Below are 11,823 nucleotides of genomic sequence, written 5' to 3' on the forward strand. Positions count from 1 at the left end.
TCTCTCTCCCCTTTACCTTCCCTGAATTGGAAGTCCATCAGTTCTCCCAGTCAAGCCTGTGAACCAGCACACAGACAAAGTATGAATTTCAGTGCAAGTAGAAACTGAAGCCTGAGCTTTCATGACTGTGTATAAATACTGATGTTGGAGTATCAGGCACTAAGGATGCATCCAACACTTTGCATGCAGTCTGTGTAGAAGCTGGAACTCCAAAATCCTTATTCAGAGGTGTGCTTGAGCAGTTTTTAAAATCTTGTTTATCAGCTTAATATTTGTTCCTGAGATTAAAAAAATCTTCTTAAATGTCTGAAGAAATACACTCTGGAATTCATCTTGGTGGGCTTATTGTAATTTTTAATCCTCTGTGGCTGCAAACTTTATCAAATGCTTGATTTATTTATCAAATGCCATGAACAATTTCTATTGCTCAAAAGGTATCTTTTTTTTTTCATTTCTCATCTTTGTCTTATTCTGTGTCTTGAAGAGATGTGTGTAAAGCTTCTCTGAAGAATTTGATAGCTTCAGGAGCTTGTCACTGGGGCCCAGCTCTCTCCTTTAAAATAGTTCATTTTGTAAATGGCGATTCGGTACATTTTATATAAGGAAATCATTACCAACTAGACATGGGGATAGCAGTGGATTTTTTTTTTTTTCTACTGCACATACTCAATTGCTTCATGGAATTTCATTTCACAGCTGGAAACTTGACTCCTGACTAGAGTTGTATGATACTGCCAATTTTTGCTTTGACTATTCAAGTGTAAAAATGGCTACCTTTGCAAGAATACAGCATATTTAATCCAGCTCAAGGGTGTCACGTTACTGTGGAGCAAGTGATTCTTGTCTGTGAAAATAACCAGACTGAAATACTGGAAACCTGAAACAGAAAAACCTCATTGTCCTATAGGTACTGAGGTTGAATCAAAGATTATGTATTGCCTGTCTTGATCAGAATGTGAGGTTCTCAATGTTTCGTTCTTACTTAAAATTACAAAAACTGGAGCAGATTGATGGTCCATTATACTCAACTGTTTCCTACTATTCTGGTAGCACGTAGCACAGTTACATCTAGCTAAATGGGTTCTCTTGTGGTTCCTCAGAGTGGGGTGCAGGGCCTGGATAGATGAGGCATGAATTTTTGCAGCAGATGTTTTGCTAGCTTTTGCTTTGGCAGGGCAAGCACATGGCTGGGTAGCTATTACTGAATCTTGCTTGAATACTGTTAAGCTTTTCAGGTAAATATGATGCATGGGTGGAAATGTACTTCAAGCTGCAATTCTGTGGGTGAGAATTCAAGGCCGGTATGTCTGCATGTAGAAGTATGGGGCAGAGATACAAAGTTTCTGTAAGAAGTTCAGTTTCCCACAGTTTTTATGTACGAGCCTAACATCATACATCAACTTAACTTCTCATACAAAACATTTCTATCACCAATAGCACTTTCTCCTAGATTATGCCTAAAGTGTGAGAATTCTGCATGTAGAACGAGAATGTAGAAACTTCTTGTCTCTTGAGATTGAGGGTGCGTGCCACAGCTTCATCCCAGTTCTTGTGTCTGCTCTGCATTTCTGGGATTTCTTAACTTTGGAAACTACTTGCAAGTCATATGAACAGAGTCAAAAGATGTTCTGGAGTTTATTCTTTTTCCCCAAATCCAAAGCCTCTTTCTAATCCTGTCCTGGCAGACCGCTCAGGGCCATTTCATCTTTTGGTGTTTTCCAGGAGTGACTTAAACTGCAGTACTCCATTTCCTGTCTTTAGTACTTGATCCATGGACAGTGATTTTTGGGAGAAAGCAGGAAGGAAGCAGAGAGCTAGAGCTGGAGGCAAATACATCAAGGAAAGATATTTGGAAAAAGATGAGAAAGGGACTAGTGAAAGAAATTACAGGGATTGGATGGTGCGTATCCATGAGGTCAAAAGCATTGGCTTGTGTTCTGTGCAACCATTCAAACTTGGATTATGCAAGGCTCTTTGGGGTACAAATGCATGGTACTCAAATATATGCTGAAGGGCTTCCCAAACTGTGATTGGCCTTATGAGTGAGCCCATGTTTGCATCAGATGCTTCTGATCTGGTGTCTAAAAGGAAGGTAGTAATACATTGTTCTGTCATCATAGTCTCCGAAGGGCATGTGAATGTTATAAGGAAATATCTATTAAATCTCCTGGAATTACAAGTGACAATATAATAAACACTTCCAGTTTGTATTTACTGTGCTTTGTGTGGTGTTTATTCTTTTGCCTCCTACTGATACTAATATACTTGTTGAGAGTATAAATATTTTTTCACATCTGTCACTCTCTTCTTTTAGTAAAGCATTTAAACAGTAAGCTGATGTCCTGGATGTTGTGCGGAGGCATACTTGTGTTGGTGATACATGTGATTATGATAATGTATACTTATGATGGTTTGTAGTTCTTAAATTTTTTTTAACAGAATATTTTTGTGTAAGTCTTTATTCTCTTGAAATCTTGGTCTACTAACTGTTCTTAACATTTCTACCATTCTCTGCAATTCTACCTTCCTCATTTTTCATGGCTTTAGTTTGTGGACAGTCTCATAGCATTTTCTGACAATTCAGCATTTTCTTTCAGATGCTTGAGCTAAGATTACACAACTGTACTCTCAGAACTAGGCCTGGATTAAAGTCAGCTGGTCACCAAAGAAGATTACATAGTCCTGTACTTTAAAGGAAATTTTAAGTCCCTTTCTTAGGAGTCCCATAGTGGCCGCAGCCTTATGGGGCTTTCCTTGAGAGGCATCCTCATTCCACATAAAGCACAAATATGGGGCAGTTTTCAGTTTATGTTTGAATTTATGGCAAGCAAAGAAAGATGAATTCATAAGACACAGTCTGGATCTGAATTTAGTCTGTGATTTAGATTTGAAGGGGTCAGCAGCGGCTGCTGTCTATATGAATTTATACTCTTTGATCAACCAGACAAATGAGCTTGTTTTTCTTAGTCTTATGCCTGTAACTGTATGATCTTTGGAGTGGGTCTTGTGAAGTCTCAGACTGAGTGGCGCAGATATTTTTGGGGACTTGGCCACAAGACTGCTACAGAAAACACAGGTGCAGAGAATGTTCTGCTGATGTTCTGTGCCTTTCTGTGTCCTTCCTACTATCTATTATTCCTTTGCCTGAGTAAAAACTGCCCTCAGCAATGTATTCTAATGATTCTCTTTTTTCAAATTGTAAATAAATAAATTAAAAAAAATAAATAATCCCATGACAGTTTTTCTAAGCAATATCTAACGGCTTCTGACTAGAATTCAGTTTGCCTACAGACATTTTACAACCTTAAATTAACTGAGGAGACTTAAATGATAGTATATCAGAAGATAATGAATTGTTCTTGCTTCTAGTCACAAGATCTCATTCTAGAGGAGCACAAAAAGTCAATCCTTTGTCTGTGTGCATGTAAACAAACAGTGAACCCATATGTGCTATTTGGTATGGTGCAAGGGCTCTATTAACATGCTTTTGATGATCGTGGTACTCTGATAGCAAAGCTACATCCTGGTTATTTAGTGTATGCACCTTACCATCAGGACTTCCAAAGGTACAGGTAATTTATGAGGAAGGCCATGCGTGATAGTGGTTGACGTGAGACTGTAGTTACCATGAGTTCTGCTGTGTAGGGCTTGGGTTCACACTGTCATGGCACACAAAATGAATGAAGCAATATGTAACAAATAAATTGCTTTTTTCTTAACACAGAATAACACAGAATATTTTGTTTTTATAGTCGTCTTGTCTCAGAACTTTGTGCTACAGTAAAATGTGTTGAGTACTGGGAAGTAAAGTCTTTATGCAATGCTGTATAGAGAGTTAGAGCTCACAGAACTAATCTAAAACTTAAAAATATCACAAACAATTTTGCATTGATTTCAGTAGGACCAAGATTGTTCTGAAATTTGTCTTGTCAGTCAGTTCGGGACTCTAGGTTTTCCTTGGTAGTTAGATTACATTCTCCAAGACTCTACTTTCAGTTTCAGCCCTGGAACTGACCATCCTTTATATTTAGAGACTAATACATTGGAGTAAGCCTGGCCAGATGAGGAGTAACCTGTAAACTTTTTTTCCAAACTCACAGCATGTGAGGAAGCTTTACCAGCTGGTCACTGCTCGATGTAATGCTTGGCTGTAACTACAGTTTTCAGTTTGTTATTGCTCTTTCTGTGAGTTTGCTCCAAGTGCTTTTCTTTTTGCATAGGTCAGTAATCTCTGTGCCCGCTACAGAGTGCATTCTTCTCTCACCCTGTAGCAAAACGAATGGTTTCATTTCCTGCTTCCCTGATACTGGTGTCGAGCCTATCTCATTTGGCTTGAGCCTCAGTTTTGGGCTAGTAGGGTGGTTGTCCACATCTGTCTGGAATGGTTAGGGGTGTGGGAATGTTACAAATAAATCCAAAAGATAGATCAAGCAGTATGAGGAGACAGAAAGAACATCTTATGTGTGGGGGAATGATAAATGAAGTATACTGGTGGATGTGTATATAAATCTGTATATATACTGTATGATTGCATATGGCTGTAAAAAACATAACCAGCCAGGAAATCAACTTGAATATTTCCTGTCAGAATCTTTCTTTGTAAGAAAGTATTCCTTTGCTGAAACTGGAGCTAGAGAAATTTCCTGGGAAAATATTTGAAATATCTCACTAATACTTTCCTACTGGTAAGTTTTTTTTATTGTTTGAGATGAAATTGTTCATCAATATTTTAGATAGCAGAGAATCTCAAAATGAAGACTTTGTGCCCTCTCTTTACCTTTCTAGGGAAGAAATGAAAAATGAATGTTACATGACAGGAACTCCTTTAGTTTGGCTTAGTTCCATTTTAATTCAAGATGACTTATTTTTAAGGTCTGTAAAAATGCCTCTGCTTTACAGCCATGTCAGCCAGAAGAGAAAAGACTTCCACCAGGACCTAAAGTGCCTACAGGGATGTGTGTAGAAAGATCCTTGTGGTTATAACCTCAGAGCTACACTGAGAGTAGCAGCTTATGGCAGAGCACTTTGACAGCTGTACTTCCCTGTGAAGTAGTGCTAAGTGTCTTTCAACTTTAAGAGTCACAGGGTTTGGTTTGTTGTTTTTTTTTCTTTTAAATCAAACACCAAAATTTTAAGGATGGTGCAAAGGGTTTAAAGAGAAACGTCTTATACAATGGGTAACAGATTTAAATTTAAGCCTGAAAGGGTAAAAGTAAATAACTGTAAAATTGCAGTTCTGGGGCTAAACTGTATACATTATTGTTTCTGTTTAAAAAGCGGGGCAGAATGCTGTCTACTTACATTTCTGGAAAAATGAGAATTCCTAGGTAGCAGGAAGAGTAAGACAGTGTATTTTCCTCCTATTCCTGTGGATGTTAGATAAAAGTGGATGAAATCTAATATTTAGAAAAGATGTTAATTAAAAGTTGGGGAAAAAAAAGTTACTCTGGGCCTCAACTGAATAAAATAATTGTTTGAAGAAAGATAAAAATACAGAACCGTAATACAGAATAGGAGGAAAAATAGTGTAAAGCATTGACCTATGAAAATTCATAGAATACTTGATAGCAAACTCAGAGAGAGATTCTAGAGCTTTTAAGATGAGAAGCCTGTCTGTTGCCTTGTATCTTACTTTGACAGTTTTACCCAAGGAAAGCAGATACAAAAACCTGACCTACACTCACTGCAGGTAGATAAAAATGACTAGGAAATGTGAGAAGCAGTGCATGTTTATTTGAAAGTTCCCATACCAATGACTTAATATTAAGATGGAAGAGAAATTCAGAAGGAATTTTCAGAGCCTTCCAATATTTCCATTTTCATCTTAATATTTGACTGGGAGTTAAGATAATCAGAAAGAGATACAGGCATATGTTGTCTCTTAAAAAAAAAAAAAGTATTTTCTTCCTTTCTCCCACAAAAGATGGGCAATGTGGTGATTGTTTTTTCTCTGCGAAGTGCTTATATCTTATCTTCTTACCACTGAAGAAATCTGAGGAGTTCATTTCATCTGTCTCTGGGGAGATGAGTTTGAAACACTACCCATACTAAAAATGAACAGTTGTTACTGGACTTATCTTTAGTCAGCATTGTTTTCTGTGGGTTTTGCTCCTAAACCAGCTGCAAATAAGAACAGGGTAAGAGCCACAGATTAATACGTATTGTGTTAATGATTTTATTTGCACCAAGCCAAATTCTGTTAAGTCTCTTCGCTTTCATAGGCTATATATTTATTTGGTAAACAAACAGGAGATGTCACGTCTGTATGTGCAGCTCTTTTCTCAAGTCACTTTCTCATAGAAAAGGAAAAAAAGTTAATCTTTATGTAGCAATGTCTATTAATATATGAAGGAATTGGTATATGGTCTCTTCTACAGAGAAACCTGTCAGAATCCCCTGTGTTAGGCTGAATTACTTAGGGGAGGAGTTTATAATAGATACCAAGTGTGATGGGATAGCTCATGTTCAGAGCTGCTTCCACTTGCATATTCCCAGTGTTCACTCAGCCTGAGAAGCTGTTGCATTGCTGTGGTGCTGAGCCAGAGCTGATGCTGCAGTACAGGCAGAAAGCCTTGACACTTGTGACCATCAGCTGGAGCAGAGAACACAAATGAGTTTAAAGAGAGGCAAAGTGGGAGGTGAGGAATGAGCAAGGTGAATGTTAAAAATTTATGTAAGAGATGTCAGCTAACTCAGTTGGACTGGAAGAAGTTAGGAGATGCTGACACAAAAGGGATGCTAGAAAGTAGGTGATCATAATGAGAAAATGGGGGAGGTAATCTCTCCAGCTGCTACAGCAGCAGCCAGAAAAAAACCCATACTGAAGGACCTCTGAAGGTCACTAATCCATCAAGAGCTAACTAGTTTATAAATGGTGCTAACATTTCTATTGTATGTGCAGATGTCGAAAATGTCAACTACTACAATGAGCAGTGCAATTTACTTGTGCAAACTGATAAAACACAATAGGGAATATCCAGTTAATATAATGATTTCATTCAGCAATCTAATGAAAAGAAATTTTTCCGCACAAGATTAGGAGTTGGATTAGATGCTTTCTTATACAGCAACAAAACAATAATACTAAGTGCTATAAGAATGGCTTTCTTAGGTGAAGTGTAATTTGAATTGTAGTAGTTGTAGGTTTCCTTTAAATATTTTAGTACCTAATAAATATTCCAACAACAACGTAGATGAATTTTAACAGAGTGTCTTGCTGGTACTACTCATGCTAATTTACAAGATTTACAGCAATTACCATTCCTGAAAGCTAAAAAATAGTGAGTTATTTCATGAACACATAAAACAAGGCCTTTGAAAAGATTTAACAGGACTCTTAAAATGAAATATTTGGCTTAGATATAATTTGAGCTGGATACAAAATTAAAGTGCACTGTCATTCCTGACATTCATAAAAATAAATTATTGTGTATTGTTTCCTTCGCTTTATTTCTGAATACAGATCAGTTTGAAAGAAACTAGATACTTCCATTCCCTTGTTTCTGAGGGTGTTGGGAGGTTGTTGTGTCCACATCCAAATAACCAATTAACCCTGGAACAAAAGAAGCCTGTCTCATAAGTTTATGTATGGTAAAATAGAAAGATTAGCCTTTTAAGTAAATGGAACTTTTTGTAACAAACATATTCATAAATCTGATTCAATTTTTAATGGTATTTCCACGTGTTCCTTAGGACATCTAATCTGCCGCCATTTCAGCAAGTATCATATATGTAGGGATTTTTTCTTTTAAAAGGGCGGCATAGAGATGGCACATGAGAAGCAGTTCACAGTATTTCAGTTCAGAGGTGAAAACTTGATTGTAGTGAAATCAATGAGAAAAAAATCTATTGATAGTGAGGCAGGGTTTATTTATCACTGACAGTTGCCTAGAAGTTCCCTTTGAAGGTTTAAACAAAAGAATTTGTGTGTGCTCTTCCCTCCCACTGATGTTTATTCTCCTGTTAAGTTTTCATGTATGTACATATATATGTATGTACATCATACACTTGTACCAAGGAGGTACTTGGTAAATATTACTTGGTTTTTCATCTCATTTAGGGATCCTGTACCGACCACTGTAAGACTTGAATTCATAATAATTTTTTATAATCAGCAGGAAGAAGAGCACTGTAAGTCTATGTTTTGTAATTTTGTATCAAGTCTCTGATAAATATTCCATACTAGAATAAAAATTGTTCTCAAAATGGTGTGCTTTTACATAATGCCATATATAAATGGCATAATACCATATATAAACTGTTTGAAGTTCAATGGGGAAAAAACTTTCTTGATAGTGGTTTATAAGCTGGCAGTTTATAATTAAATGAATTGGGATCTTCAGAAGATACAGAAGAGATGTGTAAAGTACTCCCAGTATAAATCTATACAAGTTAAATTCTCTATCAATGTCATAGTCTTTGCCGAAATTAGGTAGTTCAAAAAAACAACCACCAGCACATCATGTGGTTTCCCCACACACATCCAAAATGTTCTTTGATTATTTTAAGCTCAGAGAGAGAATTAAAAGTATAAAAAGTAGTAAGCTAGTTCACCTTGATTCCAAGAGAGGAAACAAGTGAAAGATGACTGTGGATTAAGCCAACCAGGCATACATGATAAAGCATGTAATATGTAGCTGTAATTATGCAAGTGTAAGCATGAAAGTGATAAAATTTCTCTCAGCCTCTGACTGCAGCCATGGGAATAATTTAGTTGTATACTTTAGCCATTCTTTTCCTCCAGTGTTCAAAAAGCATAGAATCATAGAATCGTTAAAGTTGGAAAAGACCTTCAAGATCATCGAATCCAACCATCAACCATGCCCACTAAACCATGTCCTGAAGTGCCTTGTCTACGCATTTTTTGAATACCTCCAGGGATGGTGACACCACCACTTCCCTGGGCAGCCTGTTCCAATGTCTGACAACCCTTTCAATAAAGAAATTTTTCCTAATATCCAATCTAAACCTCCCCTGGCGCAACTTTAGACCATTTTCTCTCATCCTATCACTAGTTACTTGATAGAAGAGACCAGTACCCACCTCACTGCAGCCTCCTTTCAAGTAGTTGTAGAGAGCGATAAGGTCTTCCCGCAGCCTCCTTTTCTCCAGACTAAACAGCCCCAGTTCCCTCAGCCGCTCCTCATCAGACTGGTGCTCCAGACCTTCACCAGCTTGGTTGCCCTTCTCTGGACACACTCCAACACCTCATTGTTTTTCCTGTAGTGGGGGGCCCAAAACTGAACACAGTACTCAAGGTGCGGCATGCTCTGTGCTGCAGAGCAACTATTCCACACTATGTTAGAATATAAACTGGACGTTTTTCTTACAAATAATGTCTTTTTAATAGGAATATACTGATAAATGTGTGCAAATTCTCTTAATATACACCCAAGTAAAGATTCTTAACTTGATGGTATTCTTCAGAGTTATGCTTTCACAACTAGGTGATAGTATATTTCCACTGAAATGTAATTGATAGTAACATGGTAGCAATTGGGCACTTCTTCAGTTTCATTTGAAAATAAAGGTTTATTTTTCTAAGAAAGAATAGAAGCCTGGAGACTATTTCAATTTGTATTCTTCAGCCGCTCTGCTTGCAAACCATCTTGCATGTAAGGTGCTTTGAATGTAGCCTCATGAGCATGTACCACCGTAATCACAAGGAACTCCTAAATATATGCTGCATGTGCCACACTGGGATTTCGAAGTGGCTTTTGTACAGTTTAATTTGACTGTTCTTTTCCTTCTCATTTTGATACCTACATATATACCACTGTTGTGTCTACAGCTTTTCTTCCCATTGTTTGCAAATGACACAGAATAAGCGACCCACAAGCACATTTACATTGCGGGATCAAAGAGAGAATATTACTATTAACTTTTCAAGTGGTAGAGAGACAACTGATTGGCAGGCTGTCTGTAAGCCATGTTCATGACTGCTTCTGGTCTAAACATGAGTGTCTTCAGCTCATGCTTGACTGACCCATGCAACTGCAAGATTTCCTAGTCATATCAACAACTTAGTCCAATTACACCAGTTGCCTGGTATTCACTTGCTTCAACCATTAGCAGGAGCCTCCTTTTTGAAAGTGGCACGAGTAGACTTGAGATCAGAAGGTTGTTTCTGCCATGGAGTGCTGAAAGAGCAGACAGCTTCAGGGTAAGAAGCAGCATTCTTGCTTTTCCGGGGTGATGAGAAGAACTTGCTGCTTAATGGTCTGTTTACCTAGAATCCCAGGTGTACAGGAGAGAGGAAACAGGGGATGTGTAGTACCTTCATTTGCAAAAACTTTCTGAAAAGATTCACCAAGTGTAGCTTACTGCCATGCTGTCATGGAGATTTGCTCAGGCAATATGCAATCAGCTGTAGTATTTAAGGTTGTATTCAGCCTAAATCTGTAAGTCCGAGTAAGTCTGCATCTTTAGCATGGTTGTCAAAATAAGGAAGAACAACCTGAAATTATGCCTAGTTGTGGAAGGTGATTCTTTGTCAAAACTCATTGCTGGGAAGCTCAATATGCGTGGATGCTCTTTTATGTACAAAGCAAGATGTGCCTCAGTCAGCATGAGATGCATTTTGCCATCTGGATGGACATCAGTTGTTATTTTCTTTAATCACTCTGAACATGCAGAGAAAGCAGCACTGTAAATAAAGTTGAGTTGAATTTTGTATTTTAGTACAGATTTATTCACATCATATGTGAGTTATACAGAATAATTTAATCCAAGTCCTTTCTTCCTTGACTACTGACTTATTTTTAGACGTTTTGAAGTAAATCTGATAAGTCATTCATAGGTTATAAGTATTTCTGAAAATGTTTTTTTAAAATATTTGTCACTTTGTGCAAAATAATGGAGGGCAGAGTAAGGAAATAAAAGTATGTTTTTAAAGTCAGCTTGAAATAATGTGAGACTTCCCCCAATGCTAAAACAATACACGTGTACATATCTTCAGTACAAGAGAGATGTGGACATGCTGGAGAGAGTCCAGCAAAGGATGTGCTGGTTTTGGCTGGAATAGAGTTAATTTTCTTTGTAGTAGCAAGTATGGGGCTATGTTCAGGATTTGTGCTGCAAATAGCGTTGATAATGCAGATTTTTTTGTTAATGCTGAGCAGTGCTTGCACAGAGCCAAGGCGTTTTCTGTTTCTCACCCTACCCCACCAGCGAGCAGGCTGGGGGGCACAAGATGTTGGGAGGGGACACAGCCGGGACAGCTGACCCCCACTGACCCAAGGGATATCCCATGCCATAGGACGTCATGCTCAGCATAGAAAGCTGGGGAAGAAGGAGGAAGGGGGGAAGTTTGGAGTGATGGTGTTTGTCTTCCCAAGTCACCATTGGGCATGATGGAGCTCTGTTTTCCTGAAGATGGCTGAGCACCTGCATGCCGATGGGAAGTGCTGAATGAGTTCTTGTTTTGCTTTGCTTGCGTGTGTGGCTTTTGCTGTTACTACTAAACTGTCTTTTTCTCAGCCCACGAGTTTTCTCCCTTTTACGCTTTGATTCTCTTCCCCCATCCTGACATGGCAAGAGTGAGCAAGGGGCTGTGGGGGGCTTAGTTGCCAACTGGGGTTAAACCATGACAGGGCCATGATGATGATGATGAAGGGACTGGAGCATCTGTCCTATGAGGAAAGGCTGAGAGAGCTGGGATTGCTTAGACTGGAGATGAGAAGGCTCATGGGGGAAACTCATGAATGTGTACAAATACCTGAAGGGAAGGTGCAAAGAGTGCAGAGCCAGGCTTTTTTCAGTGGTGCCCAGTGACAGGACAGAATAAATTATATGAATTTAATTAATTGTAAAAGTATTCCATGG

This window comes from Aquila chrysaetos, chromosome Z, assembly GCF_900496995.4.
Source record: "Aquila chrysaetos chrysaetos chromosome Z, bAquChr1.4, whole genome shotgun sequence".
Lineage (NCBI taxonomy): Eukaryota > Metazoa > Chordata > Aves > Accipitriformes > Accipitridae > Aquila > Aquila chrysaetos.